At 37.4% G+C, this 27,708-nt stretch overlaps 1 protein-coding gene and 1 pseudogene across 4 annotated transcripts in view; one reads left to right on the forward strand and one right to left on the reverse strand.

The window, feature by feature from the left end:
- MICU3 (mitochondrial calcium uptake 3) overlaps positions 1–27,708 on the forward strand; it is a 111,700-nt gene that overhangs the window by 14,922 nt on the left and 69,070 nt on the right. The window lies entirely within an intron of this gene.
- On the reverse strand, positions 13,069–13,684 carry LOC118541814 (chromobox protein homolog 1 pseudogene; annotated as a pseudogene).

Consider the following 27,708-nt stretch of genomic DNA (forward strand, 5'->3'; position numbering starts at 1 on the left):
CTGGGGGCTCGCTGAGGAGCGGGGCCCCGAGTTCTCGGCTCCGCCGGGGCGGAGACTGGGAAGCCGCCATTTTCACTCTCCGCCTCCAAAGCTGTACGGAAAGCTTGCAGGGAACAAAAGCTCCGGAGAGCAAACCCGAGCAGATTACTTAGCCCGGACCGGCAAGGGCGGGGCAATTTTGCCTCCGGCAAAGACATTTGGGAACCACGGCAACAGGCCCCTCCCCCAGAAGTTCAGCGAGAACAGCCAGTCAAGACCAAGTTTACCGATCAATGAGAACGGCAGAACTCCAGCGCTAGGGGAACACTGCACATAGAATTCATGGCTTTTTTACCATGATTCTTTAGTCTTTCAAAGTTAATTATTTTTTTTAACTGTCTTTTTTTCTTTTTTCCTTTTTTCTTTTTTTTTGAATTTTTCTTTTTCCCTTTTTCAACCAACATCTTATCAATCCCTTTTTTAAAAAAAAACATTTTTATTTTTCATTTTTAAAGTCATATTCTATCCCTTCATAGTAGTTACCCGTATTTTTGGCATATATATATAAGTTGTTCTCTCTTTAAAATCTTGAGATAGTTTCTTCTAACAGATCAAAATATACTCTAAATCTCTAGTGTATGGTTTTTTTCTACTCCCCTGCCTGATCACATTCTCTCCCTTTTTTCTTTCTTTTTTTTTTTTTTTTAATCCTCTTCTTTCTTTTTTCAAACAACTTATCAAATCCTTTTTTAAAATTTTTTATAATTTCCATCTTTACAGTCATATTCCATCCCTTCATCATATCAACCCTTATTTTTGTACATATATAAGTTTTTCTTTCTTTAAAATTTTGGGAGGGACTTTCTTTTAACAGACCAAAATACACCCAAAATTTAGTGTGTGGCACTGATCTATAATCCAGCCTGATCATATTTGATCACATTCTGTTTTTGTTTTGTTTTGTTTTGTTCTGCTTTTGTTTGTTTTTATCTTTATCTTTTTCTTTTTTCTTTTCTCCTTCCTTTTCTTTTTTCTCTCTTTCCCTTTCTTTTCCCACTGCTTCAGGTCTTTTCTGATTTGTTTAGAGTATATTTTCTGGGGACGTTGTTACCCTGCTAGCATTTTGTTCTCTCATTAATCTATTCTCCTCTGCACAAAATGACAAGACGGAAAAAATCACCTCAACAAAAAGAACAAGAGGTAGTACCGACTGCCAGGGACCTACTCAATACGGACATTAGTACGATGTCAGATCTAGAGTTCAGAATCATCACTTTAAAGATACTAGCTGGGCTTGAAAAAAACATGGAAGTTATTAGAGAAACCCTTTCTGGAGAAGTAAAAGAACTAAAATCGAACCAAGTAGAAATCAAAAAGGCTATCAATGAGGCGCAATCAAATATGGGGGCGCTAACTGCTAGGATAAATGAGGCAGAAGAAAGAATCAGTGAGATAGAAGACCAAATGATGGAAAATAAAGAAGCTGAGAAAAAGAGAGATAAACAACTACTGGATCATGAGGGCAGAATTCGAGAGATAAACGATACCATAAGACGAAACAACATTAGAATAATTGGGATCCCAGAAGAAGAAGAAAGAGAGAGAGGTGCAGAAGGTATAATGGAGCAAATTATAGCAGAGAACTTCCCTAATTTGGGGAAGGAAACAGGCATCAAAATCCAGGAGGCACAGAGAACCCCTCTCAAAATCAATAAAAATAGGTCAACACCCCGACATCTAATAGTAAAACTTACGAGTCTCAGAGACAAAGAGAAAATCCTGAAAGCAGCTCGGGAGAAGAGATATGTAACCTACAATGGTAGAAACATTAGATTGGCAACAGACTTATCCACAGAGACCTGGCAGGCCAGAAAGGACTGGCAGGACATATTCAGAGCACTAAATGAGAAAAATATGCAGCCAAGAATACTATATCCAGCTAGGCTGTCATTGAAAATTGAAGGAGAGATAAAAAGCTTCCAGGACAAACAAAAACTAAAGGAATTTGCAAACACGAAACCAGCCCTACAACAAATATTGAAAGGAGTCCTCTAAGCAAAGAGAGAGCCTAAAAGCAACATAGACCAGAAAGGAACACAAACAATATACAGTAACAGTCACTTTACAGGCAATACAATGGCACTGAACTCCTATCTTTCAATAGTTACCCTGAATGTAAATGGGCTAAATGCCCCAATCAAAAGACACAGGCTATCAGATTGGATTAAAAAACAAGACCCATCGATATGCTGTCTGCAAGAGACTCATTTTAGACCCAAAGACACCCCCAGATTGAAAGTGAGGGGGTGGAAAACCATTTACCATGCTAATGGACACCAAAAGAAAGCTGGGGTGGCAATCCTTATATCAGACAAATTAGATTTTAAACCAAAGACTGTAATAAGAGATGAGGAAGGACACTATATCATACTTAAAGGGTCTATCCAACAAGAAGATCTAACAATTGTAAATATCTATGCCCCTAACATGGGAGCAGCCAATTATATAAGGCAATTAATAACAAAAGCAAAGAAACACATCGACAACACAATAATAGTGGGGGACTTTAACACCCCCCTCACTGAAATGGACAGATCGTCTAAGCAAAAGATCAACAAGGAAATAAAGACTTTAAATGACACACTGGACCAAATGGACTTCACAGACATATTCAGAACATTCCATCCCAAAGCAACGGAATACACATTCTTCTCTGGTACCCATGGAACATTCTCCAGAATAGATCACATCCTAGGTCATAAATCAGGTCTCAACCAGTACCAGAAGATTGGGATCATTCCCTGCCTATTTTCAGACCACAATGCTTTGAAACTAGAACTCAATCACAAGAGGAAAGTCAGAAAGAACTCAAATACATGGAGGCTAAAGAGCATCCTACTGAAGAATGAATGGGTCAACCAGGAAATTAAAGAAGAATTAAAAAAATTCATGGAAACCAATGAAAATGAAAACACAACTATTCAAAATCTTTGGGATACAGCAAAGGCAGTCCTAAGAGGAAAGTATATAGCAATACAAGCCTTTCTCAAGAAACAAGAAAGGTCTCAAGTACACAACCTAACCCTACACCTAAAGGAGCTGGAGAAAGAACAGCAAATAAAGCCTAAACCCAGCAGGAGAAGAGAAATAATAAAGATCAGAGCAGAAATCAATGAAATAGAAACCAAAAGAACAGTAGAACAGATCAACGAAACTAGGAGCTGGTTCTTTGAAAGAATTAACAAGATTGATAAGCCCCTGGCCAGACTTATCAAAAAGAAAAGAGAAATGACCCAAATCAACAAAATCATGAATGAAAGAGGAGACATCACAACCAACACCAAAGAAATACAAACAATTATAAGAACATATTATGAGCAACTCTATGCCAACAAATTAGATAACCTGGAAGTAATGGATGCATTCCTAGAGATGTATCAACTACCAAAACTGAACCAGGAAGAAATAGAACACCTGAACAGACCTATAACCACTAAGGAAATAGAAGCAGTCATCAAAAATCTCCCAAAACACAAAAGCCCAGGGCCAGATGGCTTCCCAGGGGAATTCTACCAAACATTTCAAGAAGAATTAATACCTATCCTTCTGAAACTGTTCCAAAAAATAGAAATGGAAGGAAAACTTCCAAACTCATTTTATGAGGCCAGCATTACCTTGATCCCAAAACCAGACAAAGACCCCATCAAAAAGGGGAATTACAGACCAATATCCCTGATGAACATGGATGCAAAAATTCTCACCAAAATACTAGCCAATAGAATCCAACAGTACATTAAAAGGATTATTCACCACGACCAAGTCGGATTTATCCCTGGGCTGCAAGGTTGGTTCAACATCCGCAAATCAATCAACGTGATACAATACATTAACAAAAGAAAAAACAAGAATCACATGATCCTCTCAATAGATGCAGAAAAAGCATTTGACAAAGTACAGCATCCTTTCTTGATCAAAACTCTTCAGAATATAGGGATAGAGGGTACATACCTCAATATCATAAAAGCCATCTATGAAAAACCTACAGCGAATATCATTCTCAATGGGGAAAAACTGAGAGCTTTCCCCCTAAGGTCAGGAACGCGGCAGGGATGTCCACTATCACCACTGCTATTCAACATAGTATTGGAAGTCCTAGCCACAGCAATCAGACAACAAAAAGAAATCAAAGGCATCCAAATTGGCAAAGAAGAAGTCAAACTCTCACTCTTTGCAGATGATATGATACTTTATGTGGAAAATCCCAAAGACTCCACCCCAAAACTGCTAGAACTCATACAGGAATTCAGTCAAGTGGCAGGATATAAAATCAATGCACAGAAGTCAGTGGCATTCCTATACACCAACAACAAGTCAGAAGAAAGAGAAATTAAGGAGTCGATCCCATTTACAATTGCACCCAAAACCATAAGATACCTAGGAATAAATCTAACCAAAGAGGTAAAGGATCTGTACTCAGAAAACTATAAAATACTCATGAAAGAAATTGAGGAAGACACAAAGAAATGGAAAAACGTTCCATGCTCATGGATTGGAAGAACAAATATTGTGAAGATGTCAATCCTACCTAGAGCAATCTACACATTCAATGCAATCCCCATCAAAATACCATCCACTTTCTTCAAAGAAATGGAACAAATAATCCTAAAATTTGTATGGAACCAGAAAAGACCCCGCATAGCCAGAGGAATGTTGAAAAAGAAAAGCAAAGCTGGCGGCATCACAATTCCAGACTTCCAGCTCTACTACAAAGCTGTCATCATCAAGACAGTATGGTACTGGCACAAAAACAGACACATAGATCAATGGAACAGAATAGAGAGCCCAGAAATGGACCCTCAACTCTATGGTCAACTAATCTTTGACAAAGCAGGAAAGAATGTCCAATGGAAAAAAGACAGTCTCTTCAACAAATGGTGTTGGGAAAATTGGACAGCCACATGCAGAAGAATGAAACTGGACCATTTCCTTACACCACACACAAAAATAGACTCCAAATGGTTGAAAGACCTCAATGTGAGACAGGAGTCCATCAAAATCCTAAAGGAGAACACAGGCAGCAACCTCTTCGACCTCAGCCGCAGCAACTTCTTCCTAGAAACATCGCCAAAGGCAAGGGAAGCAAGGGCAAAAATGAACTATTGGGACTTCATCAAGATAAAAAGCTTTTGCAAAGCAAAGGAAACAGTCAACAAAACCAAAAGACAACTGACAGAATGGGAGAAGATATTTGCAAATGACATATCAGATAAAGGGCTAGTATCCAAAATCTATAAAGAACTCATCAAACTCAACACCAAAAGAACAAAGAATCCAATCAAGAAATGGGCAGAAGACATGAACAAACATTTTTCCAAAGAAGACATCCAAATGGCCAACAGACACATGAAAAAGTGTTCAATATCGCTCGGCATCAGGGAAATCCAAATCAAAACCTCAATGAGATACCACCTCACACCAGTCAGAATGGCTAAAATTAACAAGTCAGGAAATGACAGATGTTGGCGGGGATGCGGAGAAAGGGGAACCCTCCTACACTGTTGGTGGGAATGCAAGCTGGTGCAGCCACTCTGGAAAACAGTATGGAGGTTCCTCAAAAAGTTGAAAATAGAGCTACCATATGATCCAGCAATTGCACTCCTGGGTATTTACCCCAAAGATACAAAAGTAGGGACCCGAAAGGCTACGTGCACCCCGATGTTTATAGCAGCAATGTCCACAATAGCCAAACTGTGGAAAGAGCCAAGATGTCCATCAACAGATGAATGGATAAAGAAGAGGTGGTATATATATACAATGGAATATTATGCAGCCATCAAAAGGAATGAGATCTTGCCATTTGCAACGATGTGGATGGAACTGGAGGGTATTATGCTGAGCGAAATAAGTCAAACAGAGAAAGACATGTATCATATGACCTCACTGATATGAGGAATTCTTAATCTCAGGAAACAAACTGAGGGTTGCTGGAGTGGGGGGTGGGGTGGGAGGGATGGGGTGACTGGGTGATGGACACTGGGAGGGTATGTGTTCTGGTAAGCGCTGTGAATTGTGCAAGACTGTTGAATCTCAGATCTGTACCTCTGAAACAAATAATGCAATATATGTTAAGAAAGAAAAAAAGAAGAAGAAGAATGTAGCAGGAGGGGAAGAATGAAGGGGGGGAAATCGGAGGGGGAGAAGAACCATGAGAGACGATGGACGCTGAAAAACAAACTGAGGGTTCTAGAGGGGAGGGGGTTGGGAGGATGGGTTAGCCTGGTGATGGGTATTGAGGAGGGCACGTTCTGCATGGAGCACTGGGTGTTATGCACAAACAATGAATCATGGAACACTATATCTAAAACTAATGATGTAATGTATGGGGATTAACATAACAATAAAAAAATTAAAAAAAAAAAAAACTCTCAAGATATTTAGAGGAATATATATGAAGATAAAATTTTGGCCCTATGCGGGGGAGGATTTTCAAAACAAAACAAACAGCACAATCTAGAATGGAAAATACTGCTACATTTCACTTCATTAAAACAAAAATTTCTAATAAAATAGAAGTCTTGGAATGGCAGAAGATACTTATAATACATAGCACTTGCAAAGAATATCCAGAATAAATAGCAATGATCTACAAATAATTTTTTATTTTTTATTTATTTTTGAAGATTTTATTTATTTATTTGAGAGAGAGTGAGTGAGAGAGAGCATGAGCGGGGGGAGGGACAGAGGGAGAAGGAGGAGCAGATTCCCTGCAGAGCAGGGAGCCCGATGTGGAACTTGATTCTGGGACCCTAAGATCACGACCTGAGCTGAAGGCAGATGCTCAACCGACTGAGCCACCAAGGTGCCCTGCAAATCATTTTTTAAAAAAGACAACACAATAGAAAAATGGACGGGGGGTTTGAACAGGCCATTCAAGAGAATGATACTCAGAAGACCAAACACATGAAAAGATGATCAACATCACTAATAATAGGGAAATGCAATTATAACCATAATGAAGCAGCATTTTTTACCAATTAGATTGGTAAAATTAAAAAAAAAATTGACAACTTTTGGCAACAAAAATTCTCATACTCTGTTGGTAGGAGTACAAATCTTTGGAAAATAGGTTGACATTATATAGTAAATTGAAGATTCACATGCCTAATAACTCAGAAATTCTATCTAGGTATAAACTCTTGGGAAACAGAAACCTGTGACAAGGGAGACATGTTTAACAATCTTTTTAGATGTCCCCGATACCACCATTTCTAACCCTACAACAGCTACTTCAAAATGTTGTTTCACCCTGCCTGCAGCACACCTCACTTTGTTCTGTCTCAAGCAAATGACCTCCCATCTTCACAGAGAAAATGATCTATCAGAAGTAAATTTGCTCAGTTTCTTCCTCAGAACTAAATTTGCCTTTATCTTTCTCTCACTTCTAGTTCCATAGGAATAAAGGTATCTTCCTGCAAAACTAGAGAAAGGAGTTTGGAGTCCATGATGTTTCTCTAGCAGTGCCCAGTAGTCTAAGAGATGGAGCAGTTCTAGGTGATCATGTAATGTGGTGACAATTTTTTTCCTTGAATTTTGAAGTTGGGAAGTTAGAGAGCTTTGAGACTAAGTTATTAAATGGGCCAACATTGAATGTTGACATTCTCTCTGACATGATTTGGGGTGATGAGGAAAACCATGAGTTATGTTTCAAAGTCCTCTTTAAAAGTGAGTAGGAATGCCTACAAGTTGCCGTTGGCAAGGTTGTTCAGTGATATAACCAGGGCATATCTACCTCCATCAGCATCAGTGATACAGAATTTATTTGGCAGATATTAATGCCTAAGTGAAGTTGGTGGCAGAGAAGAGCAGAGTGCCCTCATCATCTCAGTGACAAAAATATAAAAATAAAAAAATTGGTTGATAAAAGACAGCTGACCACATTTATTTAGTTCCACAGGAATGTTAAACTTAGGAATATGTTTAAGACCAGTTTTTACTGATGAAGGAAGATTCTTGAAAAAGTAAACATTCTACCCTTGGCCACATAAAATCCTTGGATAGCTTCTCCTTAATTTTTAGAATATAACACAGTCCTACAATGTACTCTTCTCCAGGAAGAAATACCAGATTTTTGGCGCACCTAGGTGATTTAGTTAAGCACCTGACTCTTGATTTCAGCTCAGGTCGTGATCTCAGGGTCATTGGATCCAAAGCCACATTGGGCTCTGTGCTCAGCGAGGAGTCTGCTTGAGATTCTCTCTCCCTCTCCCCTCCCCCTGCTGTCTCTTTCTCTCTCTCTCTCAAATAAATTAAATTAATTAAATTAAATCTTAAAAAAAAGAAGAAGTAACACCAGATTGTCTAATTATAAGCTTTCATTTTCTGCTTCTTGTCAGGACATTCACATCATTTCCAAGATTCAGGGTCAATTTAATATACAGAATTAGATTCAAATAGGATTTTATTAGGGTAGGCTAGTTTTAAAGATTTTTTATTTATTTATTAGAGTGAGCAAAAGAGAGAGAGTGCGCATGTGCGCAAGCAGGGGGAGGAGCAGGGGGAGAGGGAGAAGCAGACTCCCTGCTGAGCAAGGAGCCTGATGTGGGGTTCGATCCTGGGACTCCAGGATCATGACCTGAGCTGAAGGCAGATGCTTAACCGACTGAGCCACCCAGGTGCCCCTAGGGTAGGCTAGTTTGTACTAACACGTAGACCCTCAAGTTTCAGTGGATTAACCTGATAAAAGCTTACTTATTGTTTATGTAATAATTCTTGGGTTGTGTACAGGTTGATAGGAAGACTCCTGCATGTGGCTCTCCTCCATGCTGTCATTCAGACATCTAGAGTGATGGTGACTCTGCCATCTTCAACAAGTGGTTTCCAGGGTTACTCAGGGTGTCACCATACCAGTTAGCCAAAAAGGGGTGATGGAGCATAGAGGGAGCCTTCTTGTGGGAAGGTTTAATGGGCCAGGCCCGGAAGTGGCAGGCATCAGTGCCATTCATATTACATTTTCTAAACTGAGTCATACAGCCACATCTAAGTGCCAGAGATACTGGGAAATGCACTCTAGGTGTATGCTTAGAAAGAAGAATGACTTCATTAATATAATTAATATATTTTTGTACCACCAATTACTTCAAACATCATATCCTTAACTTCTTAATTCTCTTATAAGAACTGATAACTCCTCAAGTTTAAATAGGAATTTTAATTGAAAGTATGTATATCATATATAACATGTGTAGATTTTATATTGTTCCCAGGTAATCTAAGTAAATTTCAGTCTGCAAAAATAATCTTACTGCACTGATGAAACCTGAAGGAGAATCTGCTTTCCTACCTCAAGTCTTACAGGTTTCCTTGTGGTAGGAGAAATTCATTGGCCTAATCTCTACAACCACCTCCTCTTTGAGCCTGATCAAGAGCCACTTTCCAGGTATATACTCTATAAATCTGCTAGAAATTTATGAACTTGCTATGGTTCCTGCAAATAAGCACTGCATAGTTCTGTATTTGGAGATAGAGAAGAACTTAATCTGTTTCCTTGAGCATCAGCTTTTTTGTCTTCCTTCATAGGTAACTTCTAGATGGAAATATTTCAGACTTTCTTAGATAATAAAACTGAATCCCCACATAAAATTCTCTGAGTATAAAACCTTGAGAACAGAAGTTAGAGAGTTCATATTAATTATACCTTTAAAAATGTTTATATCTCAAATGAGATGTGTGTGGAGAGGTTCAGTTTTAGGGCTCTGCCACCGTCTGTCTTTGTAACAGTAACTGAGTCATTTAACCTTTCAGGGTTATCATTCTATGAAATGTCATAGGTAGGGATGATTGATTTGAATTTGTAAGGTCCATTTTAGCTATAATAGTTGTTTAATCTTAAAATCACTTTATTCTTCCTAATATTTTGATTATAACTTATTGCTTTAAATGTTCTCATCTTTTTAATCCTCTCTAAACTTAATTTTTTTAAGTTTTTATTTTAATTCCAGTTCATTAGCATATAGTGTTATATTAGTTTCAGGTGTACAATATAGTGATTCAACAATTCTATACATCACCCAGTGCTTATCATGACAAGTGCACTCCTTAATCCCTGTCACCTATTTCACCCATCTCCCACCCATCTCCCCTCTGGTAACCATTGGTTTATTTTCTATAGTCTTGTCTCTTTCTTGATGTCTCTCTCTCTCTCTCTTTCCTTTTTCCCCCTTTGCTTGTTTGTTTTGTTTCTTAAATTCCACATATGAGTGAAATCACATGGTATTTGTCTTTCGCTGACTTATTTTGCTTAGCATTATACCTCTAGCTCCGTTTGCAAATGGCAAGATTTCATTCTTTCTTATGGCTGAGTAATATTCTATTGTATATATATTTTAAATCAAAACACCAGTTTTATAAACTTTGTCCCAGATAATGCCTTTTCAGCTTTCATTCATGTTAAATTCAGGGACATTTAAGTTCTCTCTGAAAATAAAATGTCAATGTAATGGGAATAAACTGCCAAAACTAAGTAATATTACATGATTTTTAAAACTTGTATATCCTTTTCAATAATAATTTCTACAACTGAAAAATTGAATTATTTTTAAGATTGTATACCTTTTAATAGTGCTTTTTTCTTATATTCTCTTTTTAAAGTTGTTTTTGTCAAATTTAAAAGGTATATAAAATTATACAGTTGACCCTTGAATAATGCAGGGCTATGGGCACCACCCCCCGGTGCAGTCAAAAATCCATGTATAACTTTTGACTCCCCCCAACTTAACTATTAATAGCTTACTGTTTACCAGAAGCCTTACTGATAATATAAACAGTTGATTAACACCTGTTTTGTACGTGGCATGTATTATATGCATATTATTACAATATGCATACACCTTATTTTATTCTTACAACAAGATAAGCTAGAGAAAAAATATTATTAAGAAGATCATAAGGAAGAGAAAATACATTTACAGCACTGTACTGTATTTATTGAAAAAAAAAAATCCGTGGATCAATGGACCTGTGCAGTTCAAACCTGTGTTCAAGGGTGAACTATATATTCCAGCATTCAGAATTAATACTTGTTGACATTTTGACATATTTGTTTATAGTTTCCTTTCAGAGATAAATACTATCTAAGTGTGCTGTCTTTTTTAATAGCAATATTAAAGAACTTTAGCTTCTTTCTTTTTTTTTTTAAGATTTTATTTATTTATTTGACAGAGAGAGACACAGTGAGAGAAGGAACACAAGAAGGGGGAGTGGGAGAGGGAGAAGCAGGCTTCCTGCGGAGCAGGGACCCGATGCGGGGCTTGATCCCAGGACTCTGGGATCATGATCTGAGCCGAAGGCAGAAGCTTAATGACTGAGCCATCCAGGCACCCCAAGAACTTTAGCTTCTAATAGGGTTTCTCTTCACTTTTTTTTTAATTTATAGTTTTAAGACAAAAACTGACAACGTGGTACAAAGTTTACATTTAAACAAAGTTTTCACAGAAACCTAACACATGCCTAAGAAGATTTTACAGTGGATTTTTAGGTACAGGTCTAGACAATGTCGAGAACTGATGTATCTCATGATCCAAGACAGCATTTTGGGTATTAGGTAATTCCTGGGATTAGAAAAATTTTGTTTTGTTTTGTGTTTTTTTTAATTATTATTATGTTATGTTAATCACCATACATTACATCATTAGTTTTTGATGTAGTGTTCCATGATTCATTGTTTGTGTATAACACCTAGTGCTCCGTTCAGTACCTGCCCTCTTTAATACCCATCACCAGGCTAACCCATCCCCCACCCCCCTCCCCTCTAGAACCCTCATTTTGTTTCTCAGAGTCCATAGTCTCTCATGGTTCGTCTCCCCCTCCGATTTCCCCCCCTTCATTTTTCCCCTCCTGCTATCTTCTTCTTTTTCTTTTTTTTTTCTTAACATATATTGCATTATTTGTTTCAGAGGTACAGATCTGTGATTCCACAGTCTTGCACAATTCACTGCACTCACCATAGCACAAGTGAACCATGGCCCCAGTATGAAAGTTTAATCTTCTCCTGAGACCAGGGCTTTTGAAATCCTTCCACTCTTAAAGTGCCGCCACCAGTGGTTTCAGAGTTCACAGTTCAAGAAGCAGAGAGGCTCCAAGAGTTTTCCATTCTAAGAGCATGGGCCTTTCTTTCCCTAGTCTCCCACCTTCTATACCACCCTCTCGCCCTCCCCAAATACCTCAGCCAGTTGCTTGGATGAACAAGCTGGTATTTATAACTTTATAATTGAAAAAGAAAGGGTCTTATCAACATCAAGGGTTAGCATCTCTAAGACAGAACAGTCGCCTGGCCTATGTTCCAATAAAACTGCCCTCCTTAACCAGTTTCCATTCTACAAATGACAGCTGCTGACTAACTGCTGTAGTCCTTTGTTGGGAACAGCATTAAGCTCAGGCAGGGGACACATTGACTTAGAAGTTTCAGATATTCACAGCTTTTAAACAGTCTCTCACAGTCTTCATTTAGGTTGCCAGTGACTTTTTTTTTAAAAGCTAAAATATTCTGGACATAAAACCAAATCATCATTAGGTTGTTCTTTCCAACGTTTCACCATTTTCCCAATAAGGCCCCAAATTTTAACAAAAATGATTCTGTCTTCCTTCTTTCCTACTCCATCCCTCCTACCCCTAAATAGTACACCAGTGATCCCCAAAAACTACATATACACCACACTGTAAAAATGCAATTAACACTTTTGGAAAGCAGGCTGTGTGTTGTGGACATGCTCTTTGAAGATCTACAGTATCGTTTGCTCTCCTATACACCCAATCTGCAAATTTTGTCCTTCATGGAAGGCATTCTACTTTTCTCAGCAAAGTACAGAATGAGCTGCCTTGCAGCACTTCTCCTCCTTCCCCACCACTGGGATGGGTGTGCAAACTACACAGCTGGAAAGGCTTTATATTCCTTTGGGCGGCTCTAAGTACTGTACTGACTCTTCAAAGGACATCTCCTCAAGCCACCTCTATGGTGTCAAGACAAGTAGAACTCCTTTCCCTCTCCACTTGAAACCCACGGTCAGATGTGACAGGGGCTAGTACGCAGGAGAGTTAATTCTTGTCATCTTTTTTGTCACCATCTTCTGAGAGGTAGGAATGCCACATCAGACTTTCCCCATAGAAGGATATGACCCCTGTGGACACTTGACATTGGCTTCATTGGAAGGGACCAGGTCATCCTCATCACATTTTTTCCATTTCATCAAGAACATGAGCTCTGCACCGGAGTCTGTAGCTCCAATAATATGCTCCAGCTCCAGACCCTGAGCAAAGCCTCATGGCTTTTCTGACTCTTCTTTCTTCTTTGGTTTGTTCTCTCCCTTATTTTCAGAATCAGAGTCAACTTTGCGCTTGCCTTCCTATAATTTCTCTGTCCCATGTGCCATTTTCTGTGACTGTAGGAACTCGGCAATGAGGTCAGGACAGCCCAGGTTCCCTTCTGGCTCCCATGTGTTGTCCGCATCTGATGACCCCTTCCACTTTAGGAGGTAGTCCACTTTGCCTTTTCCTCTTGATGTTTGGGAAATTTTTACACCACATATTCTTCTTCCTCATCCTCTAGCACCTCCTCCACTTTCTTCTTGTTTGGTTTCTTCCTCAGTGCCCACCAGCTTTCTAGTCTAAAGGGTGATGCTGCGCCCAAGAGCATGAGAGGAAACCGTCCCATGCTAATGGTGTGTCGGACCAGTGGGGGAAGTGGCCTCCAGAAAAGGAACAAATCTCTTCACGTTCTAAAGCTTGTTTTTGTCTTAGCAACGGAAACAAAAATTAATATAGCATGTGGTTGAGAGTGTGGTCTTTAGAATCAGAATACCTAGATATGAATCTCAGCTCTTTTACTCAAGAACCTTGCCAAAGCTAATTAAATTTACATGCCTCATTTCCCTCATCTGTAAAATAGGGATAGTAATGGTCCCTACATTACAGGATTTTTTTTTTAAGATTTTATTTATTTATTTGTCAGAGAGAGAGAGAGAGTACAAGCAGGGGGAGCCGCAGGCAGAGGGAGAAGCAGGCTCCCCACTGAGCAGGGAGTGCGACCCTGGGATCATGACTCACCCTGGGATCATGACCTGAGCCAAAGGCAGGTTAACCGACTGAGCCACCCAGGCATCCCACATTACAGGATTATTAAGAGAGCTTAAAATGGTCAGGCACATAAGAAGGTCTTGGTATGTGTTAACTTTTTTTTTTTTTTAATGTAGCTAAATAGGGACTTTGTGTATGGATAGCAGCAAGGTTACAATGCTAGGTATGAGATTATTGCCTCAGCTTCAAATCTGCCCTTCATTGCATCTGCTTGTAAAGCTGGCGTTGGAACTTGCAAACGTTTCTTTTTTGCCGGTAGACTGTGCAGCAGGCACACTGTAGGCAGAAGAGGCTTCTTTCTCTGACTCTGGTGTGCCTCTGTCCTGCTTGTTCCCGGGGCACTGTGAAACACCCAGTGACACTCACCTCAAGCTCTTCTGCGTCAGGGGCCAGGCAGAAGATGGAAACCACACAGTAATTTGAACAGATAAGCTTCAATATGAAGAATTGTTCACTATTTACAAGAGGTTAGCTACTAAGAAGGAATCAAAATTCAAAAGAATATTCTAGGGCTGAGGGAGAAAACTTGGAAGGGGGGCTCCCTCCCTAGATTGGGATTTAGGCCTTGTTAGAAAAGGTGTATTCACAGCTAGAGCTTTTTTTCCACAGTTGCTGGGCTGAGGCTGGCAGACCCTAAAACGTAGCTAGGACTGGCTACCTGGAAACTGCCTGCTGGTGTGCATTGGGCCAGTGTTGACAGACAGGGAACCATGAGATAGAACTGGCGTGCAGGAGATCCCCCACTCTGATGCAAGTAGGCCAAGGCTGGTTGGTGGGCAGGGAACTTCAAGTTGTGACCTTCCATTGGGGTACATGTAGTCCAAGAACTCTAGGACTGATCTTACTTAATGTTTGTTTGTTTCTTTCTTTATAAAGAATCCACAAGAGGGTACATAGTAAAATCTCCAGGTATTCAAGTTCTTCCAGACAATAAAATTCCAGCTTGAGGGAAGTGACCTGCCAGAGCATTTTTAAGACCTGTATAAATGAGTTGAGGAAAAGGGCAGATGAGTCACTCTATGGTTGGTGTTATGGACTGAATGTGTCCCCTCAAAATTCATATGTTAAAACTCTAATGTCTAGTGTGGCTGTATTTGGAAATGGGATCTCTAAGGAAGCGTAAGGTTAAATGAGGTCATAAAGGTAGGCTCCTGATCTGATAGGATTAGTGTCCTTATAAGAAAAGACATCAGAGAGCTCACTCACACTTTCTTAATATGCCCACACACTGAGGAAAGACCATGTGAGGATATAGAAAGAAGGTGCCATCTGCAAGCCAAAAAGAGAGCTTTCACCAGAAACTTAACGTGCTGACACCTTGATCTTGGACTTGTAGCTTCTAGAACTGTAAGAAAATAAATTTCTGTTGTTTAGGCCATCCAGTCTATGGTATTTTGTTATGACAGCCCAAGCTAATAGAGTTGGGTAAGTTCAAGGTGATTCATTTAGGGTAAAATAGTCCAAGCTATTAATGATGTGTTATGTTTATTCCTTCCGGTTGCAGTCTAGAAAAACTATCTTGGGAGTCATGTAGCCAGGCCGAGAAGACTGTGGCTCAGTGCATAGCTAGAAATTTTGTCATGAAGGGTCAGCCATCACTCTTAAGAAATAAATAGAATACCACATACCATATAATCTAGATGTTTGGAACTGAGCCAGGAAGACTGAGAGAAAGGTGGTAAAGGCAGATGGGAGCCTCAAGGAAATGCCAGGCCATTGGAATAGTTTTGTCATCCTGGACACATTTAAAGAACTCCCAACTTACAGTACCGCAAAGGCATTTGATACCTCAAACTTTATACATGGAGCTGAGCTGCCAAAGACTATTTCTGGACCCTGCTGATCAACAGAGTAGACACTCTTGAACTGATTCTATTGGCCAATGGAGAAGGAAGTGTTCTCATTTAGTTTTCATTTAATCTTTACAGTTTGTGGAGTTGGTATTTATTTGCCCATTTTTTACAATTGAAAATGCAAAAGTTCAGAGAGATTATTTTTCCCAAGGTTACCTAACTAGGAAGTGGTGAAGTTGGCATTTGAACATAGGCCTGAAGGGTTGCAAAACCAATGCACTTTTATTCCAAAATACCAAGTTGTGTAATGTGGAAGAACTCTGGATTTGGTCAGAGACTCAGTTGCTGTCTGTATGACAGTGATTCATCAGCCTTCAGGCTTCTCTAGACTAGGCTAGTAACTCTTTTGTAAAATGAGGCTAATAATATATGTGCTGTTTGCTTTTTAAAAAGTAATGTAGCAATCCACAGCTTTTTCTAAAGTCCATACATGTGTGTGTATGTTTCTTTAAAGCATGAGCTTGGTTTCTGTCTTTTTTTGCCCATTCTTTCATAACTTGTTTTTTTCTCACCAAGCTATGTGTCCTGTAAATCTTACGCAAGTACCACCTCCTGATCTACAATATCCTTTTTAATGGCCATAGACTACTACTCATTGATGTATTATATTAAAATGTTACTATATCAATATATTATAGATTTCTGATTCTTGTCTTATAATTGGGTACTCTTCCAAACTCTGGATATACTGTAATTTATGTTCAGTATTGTTTATTTCATTTTCAGGTCTTTTTTCAAATCAGATTTGATAGGGGTTTGTCTATTTTATTGGTCTTTTTAAATACATTTTTTAAATTAAATTCATTTACTGTTTTATTGTTTTGTTTACTTCTGCTTTTATCTTTATTAATCTTTTCTGTTTTCTTCAAATTTATCTTATCCTTTCTTTGGCTTCTTGAGTTGAATACATATATTTACTTTAAATTCTTATTTTTTAAAAAATATATTTAAGGATATTAATTTTCCCATGTTAGTAACGGCTTTGACCAAATTACACAGATTGCTGTTTGTGAGTCCCTAAGTGTTCATTTTCAAAAACTGTATTCTCAGTTTTTGTTTCTTTTTTAACCCAAGAATTGTCTAATTGTATAGTAGTGTATCTCAAATTTTCCAAAGTGGTCTTTTTTATGTTCATTTCTTTGCTGATAAATTTTAGCATTTTTCCATATGAGGCAAGGAATAAAACCTGAATGATTTCTTTTTTAAAAACAACATATAACTAACTTTCAAAAATACAATAAATAGGTAATAATATAATGCATAGCTATATATGCACTGGACAGCTTAAAAAATAAACCATCAGCATATATACCTCTATCATAATTCTTTCTTCCCCAAAGAGATAACCACGGTTCTAAATTTGATTTTTATCATTCCCATGAATGTTTTCATAATTTTATTACAAATGAGTGTACCCCTGAATAATATATACTTGTTTGGTAGTATCCTTTTATAATTTGTATTTTTATTTAATATTATATTTAAGAAATTTATCTACATTGATATAAGTACGCCTGGTAAATTTATATTCACTACTCTATAATATTCTGTGAATATTTCATTGAACCAAATAACTTCCACATTTTTATCTTATTGATATTTTTGTGAAGACTAATATATGGTCAGTTTATATATTTTGTTTATTAAAAACAAATAAGCATCTTATTTTTGCTTTGTTACACAGATTCTTTTTCTTACATGGTTTCTTCATTTGATCTACCCATTTCTAGTAGAGATGTATTTACATCTCAGCCATGATTGTGAATTGGCCAAATTGCATTTTTCTAACAGGTTTTCCATCATATAATTTTAAGTTGTTTCGTGTGTGTAATGTCTTCTTGGTGAATTTTTCTTTGTCCCATTTAATGCTTTTGGCCCATAATTTTGTGTATTTTCAAACATTTGGGGCAATGTTCACCTCTGACTCTTGTAAGGAATGTTTATATTGCTTCTTAAAAATATGAGTTCCTCTTTTTTAATGAGAGAGTCTAACCCACTCGTATTTATTGACATATCTACATCTGTTTTTGCTGTATTACATGAGCATGTGTAATTTTTTTCTCTTTATGCCCCGACATTAGATTGGTCCTTTTTTTTTTCCCTCTTTTCTCTCTCTCTGGTGGCTTGAAAGTTGTACATCCTGTTTCTAGTCTTCAAGTGGTTACACATACAAGGCAAATTATTGAACATTGTTGACTGTATTGCCTTCTCCACCCCACAGTTCTGAAGCCAATTACATGAATGCCAGATAATTATTGATTTTTAATATGCTCCCATTTTTAAAGGAATCATTATTTAATAATTGTAAGTTTTACAACCACTTTCACGCATTCATTTATTTAGCAAATATTGAGGAACTTGCTACAAGCAAGAAACTGGGGAAGCTGAAGTGTACCCCTTAAAAATTCCTGCCTTTGTGGAATTTGTATTATTTCAGAAGGCTAGATGTATAAATTTTGTATTTGTCAGCATATTTATAATATGTAAAGGCCAGATGAGATCATCATAGACGTAATTATAGGTTTTAAAAAGAGAGTCTGAGGACTGGCAAAGAAGTAAGTACCAGCAAAAGTACAAAGAATGCCAGAGGAGTAAAAGGAAAATCAGGAAAGTGATGTCTTGGAAACTGAGAAAATTATTTTAAGGAAAAAAGAGTTATCAAATGTGTCAGATGCTGTAAGATGAAAACTGAGAATTAACCTTTGAATTTAGCAACGAAGAGTTCATCCATGACCTTGATAAGCAGTTAGTGGGGTGGTAGAGGGGAGAACCTACTGAAGTAGAGGAGGTCAGAGACAGGAAGTGAATGCAGGAGACAAGGTGGAGAGGAAGGGAAGAGTAGCTAAATGGAGAAGTAGGACGGGAAGCCTTCTAAGACTGGAGGAATGCTGGGCGCCTGGGTGGCTCAGTTGGTTAAGCGACTGCCTTCGGCTCAGGTCATGATCCTGGAGTCCCTGGATCGAGTCCCACATCGGGCTCCCTGCTCGGCAGGGAGCCTGCTTCTCCCTCTGACCCTCCCCCTCTCATGTGCTCTCTCTCTCTCTCATTCTCTCTGTCTCAAATAAATAAATAAAATCTTTAAAAAAAAAAAAAAAAGACTGGAAGAATGCCAACATGTGTATGCTGAAGGGAAGTGCTCAGTAGAAGAGGGAAAAATAGTGAGGGAGTAGGCAGGGCAAGAGAGGTACTGCTGGAGCAAAGACTTTGAATAGGCAAGAAGAGATGAGATACACACGCTAAACCTCCATGCATACTGCCTCCTTAGATAACTTTTACTCACATCATCCTCCTGTCAATATTGAGATGATATTTGTGAAAGTACTTTGTAAACTTGTAAAGAAGCTTATAATGTAAGCTGCTATAACAATGCAAGTGGAGACTTTAGACTAAGTGGTCAGTTAACTTTTTTTTTTTTACAACTTTTTTTCCTATTTGATTTCAGCCAGGGAAATACTATTGGCTGGTCTTCAGACTGTGTGTATTTCCACATGGACACATTTACCTAGCATCAAAACACTTCACCTAGAGTACTTGGGATTTTCCCACATTGGAATTTGATATTTAACCTTTCGACCACCCAACAAGCAGAGAAACTGTTACCCCTTTTATCTTCTTAGAAGCTTGTAAATGAGCCTGGAGCCATTTGAGAAAGCCAAGTGTAATACGTGAACATCTTTTTAGCTGAAATAAAAATAGATGTGAATAGAATTTCATGAGATTCTTATCCAGAAAATATAACCTAAAAATCTAAATTTAAAACATTTTTGCTCTTCGGTGTTTTATAAAAATGTTAGCCCTGTTGCCAGTATGAGGTAGGTCATAATAACAAATGCTCAGCTTCCTACTTGAAATCAAATAAATGCTTAATTTTTCTTTATTTTTAAAATTAGTGTTGGTTTGATTTAATATCAAACCATTTTTAAAGAAACTAATAAGGATAAGTAATCAAAATAATGTTGATTAATACAAATGGTTTTTATTTTTCCTCCTTCCATTTTTCATTCTCATGGCTCTGTTTCTCACCTGCTAAAAGGTAATACATTAAACAGTGTTTAGATAATTGATATAATTGTTTCAAGCTACCTCTTTAGGGTATTATCAGCTTGTAGGCATCAGTTTCTCTAATTGTCAAGTAGTGAATCTTTTATCTGGCATTTAATCTTGCCTCCCTGGGAAAATCAGACCTTACCACAGAGTAAATTTTCGAATTGCTGACCTGAAGTAACATGAGACTGTGCCTTGGCAGTGAACCTTTGCTTTCTGTTATTCATAGGAAGGATAATGATGTACACTGTTGCCTGAAGACCCTTGTTTCACTACCTTAAGAAGTAACATCTAAGTACTAGTTGCAAAGGTCTGAGTTTGGAAATTCCAAAGAAGATAATTGCACTGACACAATATTTTTATTTCTTTTGGAAAGATGAGGTAATTAAAAAATGTAGCTTTTATTATTTCTCCCACTTCTTAAACATTCATCTTGCTCATGTTAACATGACTTAGAGATGCCACAAAGTTACCTGAAAAATGATCATTACTTATTTTTGTGAATAAATTATGTATTTTGTTTTACAGTTGTATTTTAAATTTTTATTTCCATGTAAACTCTCCATTTTTATAAATAGGAAAACTGAGATTAAAATGTAGCTCACAATTTTTCAGTAAAACATAAAAGATAGAGCTTTCTAGAGCTAGAAAGAAAATTCCCTAAACATTTTTAGCAAACTTGAAAAGAATGTTAAGCAATTCCCATAAAATAATTTCTTAGAAGGTATAAAATGTAATTTCCTAGGAGGAATAAAATGAAAAGGCAAATTTAAATTCTTTTTTACCTCTAGATTTCTGTGATTTCATTTTTCTGCTGTGTGGCCTTGCACTTAAATATAAGATAATTTATGTGCCAACTCTGAGATCCATGCTTGGATAGTTTTCATTAGCGGTTGTGCAAGATCTTTTTGAAATGAAAAATTCCATTTCCTTCACAAAATTTGCCACATCTAAAAATTTTTCAGTGATACCTTCCCTTTAACTTAAATGTCCATATTCTCCTAATCTGTGAAAAATAACACTGTGAAAATTTTAACATATCTATTTAGAATATGCCCATATAAAGCCAAGAAATCATAATTATATTTAATAGTTAATATTTGTCAGTCACACATGCTATAGTGTTTCATTATTTTGAAGTTTGATGATACTTTATTGTCAGAGTGAATTTTACTATATTAATGAAAGAAATGAAGCTGTTAAAATCTGAAACAAGTTAAAAAATAAAACTTAAGTTTATATATATGAATTTTTAGGTAATTTTATTTTTCTCTGTTACTTAGATCACGGATTTAGAGTTTTTAGGGTTTTTTAAAGTATTTTGAATATAGCAATCTGTCATCAAATTTAGTTTGGGAATAACTCAGTTTTAGAATTGTAGAGCAAAAATTGGAAGACCATTATATTTTTCCCTATAGATGGTTCAATTCAGACTTTGTAAATCAAGCCGTAGGACGGTAATTACTGTTTAGCCTCCCATAGCTAATGTGGGTAGGTCTGTGGAGGTAGAACACAAAACATCTGTTTACACTGGACGTCTCTCAACATTTAAGGATGGAGGACCAGACCCAGTGTTTTCTTAATCTCACTGCAGTGTTTTGTGGAAAGGTCAGAGATACAGAAGCATTTTGCTAAATTTGGAAAAGCAGAGCTAGGGAGAGTGCAGATGTAAACATTAAACTTCAAGTCAATAGTGGCTGTGTCTAAGACTTTGGAAAGAGATACAGAATGCAGAAGATAAAATGTGTGGAACTCTCAACCTGGGTGAATCATAGCAGTTTAGTATTTCCTGAAAAATACATGAAGGTGATTTGGAAGTGTTAACCTCCCATGAGGCTTCCAATCCTACAGATGTGGTTTGTTTTGGAAGTGAATTTCTCCAAGTCTTTGTTAAACATACATGTAATTCTAATATTTTTCTCCCTTGTCCTTTATATCCCATGAGTCCTTGATACCCAAAGTTGGTATAACAGACTGCAAGCTTTTGACCATAATCTCTTCTCTTCCTCCCTAATAGTTAGGGCTGTAGATGCCCAGTTTTTCATTTTCCATCATCCCTTGTGCTTAAGTTTGGCCATGTGACTAAGTTCTCTTCAACTGAATGCGAGCAGAAGTGATTTATACTGCTTTGAGGCCTGGCCAATAAAAGCTTATCACATGAACTTCTTGCATGCCGCCTCCCCCTCCCCCACCTCAGTTGATAATGGCTTCACCCTGAGTCTCTGAAGCAGAGTTCCCTGATCCCACTCTGCAACCCTAGTCCCAGAATGTCCTCTCTGGACTCTTATGAGAGAGAAATGAACACCCTTCTGTAGTGTTTGAGCCATTGTATTTGAGGAGTTTAGCCTATCCTATCTAATACAGTAGAGAAAGGATTAATTGGTAAAGGCTTTGAGCACTGAGAAGGGAAGAAATGATTATTTTTTGATGAAGGTAAATTATATATATATATATATATGCTATATATATAATAAAAGCTACATTTTTTTAATTACCTCATCTTTCCAAAAGAAATAAAAATATTGTGTCACCAGTGCAATTATCATATATATATATATATATATATTATATATATATATGTCAGCTGGATTGGTCTCCTATATTCTGGTATGAAAGTTCACCTAATTGCAGACCTATAGGTTCAGCCTGACCATAGATACTAAGACAAAGGAGCTTAATGGCTACTTGTCCACTTTTGACATTATTAATGGAAGTGATCTCCGTGATTTAGTCCTAGTCTTATGGATTCCTATCTTACACCCCAGTGGCCTTATGCCAATTTTCCAGGGACTAAATTTCTTCTTTCTGAATCCAGGCTTCTCTTGATTTGGTCTACTCATCTCTTCTTTGAATAATGGTCTTTTTTTTTTTATTAACATATAATGTATTATTTGTTTCAGGGGTACAGGTCTGTGATTCATCAGTCTTACACAATTCACAGCGCCCACCATAGCACATACCCTTCCCTTTGAATAATGGTCTTAAGCCAATTTGCCTGCTGCTTGAACCACTGTGTATCACCTTATTCCTGGCTGATATCCACAGTCTGGGTCTTGTACTTGGTTCAGGATTGTGCCAAATAAAACATATGCTCTATTTCCCTTACTTTTTCTGTTCTGGCTTCTCTTCCCTCTTCTGCTGTACCCTCCTGCAATCCTTCATGTAGGAAAAAGGGTAATCTACTACATTTGAGCATCTTCCAAATCATATTTTTATTTATCTTTTTCTCCAACAATAAAGTACTTCTATGTTATAACTACCACTATTCATTCAAATTTGAAAAGCTATATTCTCTTCTATCTGGCCTTCCCTAATTCATATACTGATAAATTTCTCACTAAATATATTGTTCATTTGTTCTTATTCCTCTAATCAAAAGTTAGAAAAATTTGTGAATTTCATTAACCCCTTTTGAAGCAATATTATAGAAGCAAAAATTATTCTTTATTGTAGAAAAGAATTGGTAATGTGTAACTGAAAGAAGCTAAGTGAAGTAATATGTAGCTAGTAATATTGTAATTATAGTTGACCCTTGAGTAATGCAGAAGTTAGGGGCATCACCACCCCTCCAGTTGAAAACCCCTATATAACTTTTGACTCCTCCAAAAATGTAACTACTAATAGCCTACTGTTGATTGGAAGGCCTTACTAGTAACATAAGTAGTGGATTAACACATACATATTTTGTATGTTATATGTATTCTGTGTTCTTGCACAAAGTAAGCTAGAGAAAAAATGTTCAGAAAAATTGTAAGAGAATGTACATTTACAGAACTGTACTGTATTTGTTAAAAAAATTGTGTAAGTGGGCAGGTGCAGTTCAAACCTGTGTTGTTCAAGGGTGAGTTGTACTTTAAAATTTTAAGTACATAGAACCCTTTTAAAATCTAAATATGAAAAAAAATCTACATATGTAGTTTTTATGTATTGCAATCACTTGGGAGGGGTGAGAATTGAGTGCTCCACATTTTAAGACTTAAGCAGCAAATTACTTTTGCCTGTATCCCTACTTAAGAAGAGATTCATTTAACCAGAATTTTTACTGTATTAAAATAATAAAATGAAAAATAAATCTCATATACCTTTTATTGCAATAGCTAAACTTAAGCATTTACCAACGTTAGTTTTTTTTTTTTTTAACATTTTATTTATTTATTTGACAGAGAGAGAGGGAACACAAGCAGGGGAGCGGGAGAGGGAGAAGCAGGCTCCCCACTGAACAGGGAGCCTGACCCGGGGCTCCATCCTAGGACCCTGGGATCATGATCTGAGCCGAAGGCAGATGCGTAACCAACTGAGCCACCCAGGCGCCCCCCAAAGTTAGTTTTAAAGATGTGTTTGAACAACTTTTTAAAAAGATACCCACAAATTATGCCATATCTTTCTCACTAAAACTTTAGATTATCTTTTATTATCTCACTCTAAATTCCTAGTTTGGAATCAAAAGCTTCTCTTTTGTTTGTCCTTTGTCTACTACCTGACCCAGACTCGGTATCCCTTTGGCTCTTTATTACCCAGTTGCCAATTTTGTTTTCATCCACAAGCATTTGTTTATTCACACAATAATCATTTACCAAGCCTCTTAGATGTGCCAGGCATTATGTTCATCACTGGTTAAGTTCTTATAAACATAACAACTACTACTCCTCTCAAGGAATTATTGGTTAAATGGCAGAGACAGATATGTAAACAGATAATTGCAACCCAATATGAATGCGTGAAAGGAGTACAAGTGACATAACAGGGATGTGTAAAGAAGATAACTAGGATTTTTTTTTTAAGGTTTTATTTATTTATTTGACAGAGAGAGAGACACAGCAAGAGAGGGAACACAAGCAGGGGGAGTGGGAGAGGGAGACAGGGAGCCCGATTGCGGGGCTCGATCCCAGGACCCTGGGATCATGACCTGAGCTGAAGGCAGACACCTAACGACTGAGCCACCCAGGCGCCCCGATAACTAGGATTTATTTAAAGTACAGTATTGACTCTCAGGGAATTCTCAATACTCGCTATTGTCAGAGTTTCAGATATGTTATTACAAGGATGTGATTAATTAGGATTGATTGGGAGCAGTATCTTATACAATACAGAGGACATGACTGCAGAAGCTTTATGACAGGTCTCCTTTCTGAGAGTCTGAGTGGAAGAATCACTGAGATTATTTGATAGGGAGCAGAGATTCATCTTCTTGGAAATAGCTGCAAAAGTTTCTCACTTCCAGAGAAATGAAAAGCAGAGTTGATCTAAAATATTACTGGAGCTAACCATACCTCAGAGACCATTATAGTTCCCAGAGCTCATCTCAGGCACAGAGTGAAATTAGACTCATTCTTGTTTCTACCAACAGGTTAGGACTAGCTATTGGTTAGTATTAGTTTAGTTGGTTTCATGAAGTACTAGCAGTAGACAGCTACTGAATATGTTGATAATTAGCAGATCTCTATAGCAGACACTCTAAAATAAAGCATTTAGGAGACCTGATAAATAGCAGCTTAACACCTACCACTGGGATGAGTGGATAGGCAAGCACTGTAATCCCAGGGGAACTACTGAAGGATTCAGGAAAAGGCCTCAGGCACAGGTTGGCAGGTACACAAGTACTGACACTGGGAAATAAGGGGTAGGTTCTGATAATAGGAAGCAAATCGGAAGCTCAGTTCCTGGTTCCAGAGCAGGACAGACACCACCACCCAAATCTCTGGCCTGAAAGTCTTTGATTATTCCCAGGGTGGGACAGGATCGGTTCCAGAGACTGAAGTGAATGAAACAAATACCACAAATAGTGCTTAAGTATCTTCAACATGTGCTTTTAGGAAGAGGAAGTCAAGGACACTGTTTCAGTATCAGAGTTCTCACAATGAAGACTCTGGTTCTTCTAAACACCAGCGAAGACAGGAATTCAGGGTATAAATATTAATTACATTTAATCTCTAAGAATTTTTAATTAGAACAAATTGTTTAAATTGGTAATTAATAAGCTATACTTCATGGATTGATGTGCTCCTTATTGCCTAACAAAAATTATGTTTCAGTCTCCCTGCACATAAAAAGAGCTTTTTGAGTGGGTCTGCTGATAATAACAACAACAAATAACTTCCAAAGGCAGGAGTACATGCAGAGAAAAGATTTCACCTTAGAATAAGCCATTTAAAAGAAGCATCTCCAGGAAAGATGGAACGTGGAAACTTTGTGTTGAAGTTTGAACTTTGGAGAAATTACTTCTTAGAAGCTTAACCAGTCTTCAGCTCCATCTATGCTTCTAGTACCCACCAGCTAAGTTTTTAGAGAGGCTATTTCTCTTTGTAGCCACTATAAACTTGAGGGTTTTCTCTTTAATATTCCTTAACAATTTAAAGGCTGTCACTTCCTCGGTTTCCTAAGTAGGTGTTTTTTAGTTTGACTGTCAACCTATGGAAATTAAGAATTTTTCTTAGATGACCATGACTTATATTAACTCCCTGTGGTTAACAAATGGTCTAGTTATATTTTATTGCCACTTTTGAAAGGCTTATTTTTTAAGTACATAATATTGGATTGATAATGGAGATTTTCATTTTAATAATTAATGTTTTAACAACTAAATGTAGATAATTCAGGTTTTTTGGCTTTCAGGTTTGTTTTTCCATTCACCTTAGCTATATTGTACTTATTGATGGTTTTTCTATATTGGGAATTTGTGATGCAAAAGGTATTATTTAATGAAACAGTACGTATTAATGAAAAATGTTTAGATGAATTTTAAGTTTTAGAAGTTAACTTTAGAAAGATATTTTGGATTTAGATAAGCAAAAAAGATATTAAAGTAGATCATCCAGTGAATACTGGTATACTTCACCTGTTCCTTGTAATATAAGGATTATACCCATAGGTTCACACCAGTGTGCTACAGGGAAATGGCTGTATTTGTTTTTTAAAAATGCTCTGAACATTAACATGATACAAGATCATTGTCATTTGTAAGCAAGCAAGACTGCCAAGAGGATTAGTAAACTGGTTTGAATATCATTTTTCACCTTTATTTATTGGTTCTTGTTTTTGAATAATCATAATAGTGATATTAGAACTTCAGTAGGTTTAGATTTTTTTAACTTTGTAAAGTTCAAAAGCAAAGCTGAATCCTTTAAAGGTCTGAGAGTTCCTTCTCATATTTTGGGAATCTTCTTGTCTGCAGCTGTCCCTTTTCTCAGGGATTCTAGTGGATCGAGTCAGGTATCAGCTGAACTTCATGGACCACTGCTCCTTATCAACCTCGTAAACACTGTAAAGTTTAATGTGGTTAGAACTGTACCACAGTAAACAAACAAAAAAACCTGAATTCTTCATCTGTGCTCTTAGATCATTCATTAAGAAAATAGTCTGTTTTGGGGTGCCTGGGTGGCTCAGTTGGTTACGAGTCTGCTTTCAACTCAGGTCATGATCCCAGGGTCCTGGGATCGAGCCCCACGTTGGGCTCCCCGCTCAGCATGGAGTCTGCTTCTCCCTCTCCCTCTGCCCCTTCCCCCTCATTCTCTCTCTCTCCCTCTCTCTCTCTCTAATAAATAAATAAAATCTTAAAACAGGAAAAGAAAAGTCTGTTTATAAACCACAGAGAAAGAAGCACGTGGACATTTGGAAGGTTTGAGACTGAATGGGCATATATGGGTAGAACATGATTAAACCAAGCTTACTCATATTTGTCTCTAGAAACAGTTTTAGATAAAGTAAG

This window comes from Halichoerus grypus, chromosome 3 (assembly GCF_964656455.1).
Source record: "Halichoerus grypus chromosome 3, mHalGry1.hap1.1, whole genome shotgun sequence".
Lineage (NCBI taxonomy): Eukaryota > Metazoa > Chordata > Mammalia > Carnivora > Phocidae > Halichoerus > Halichoerus grypus.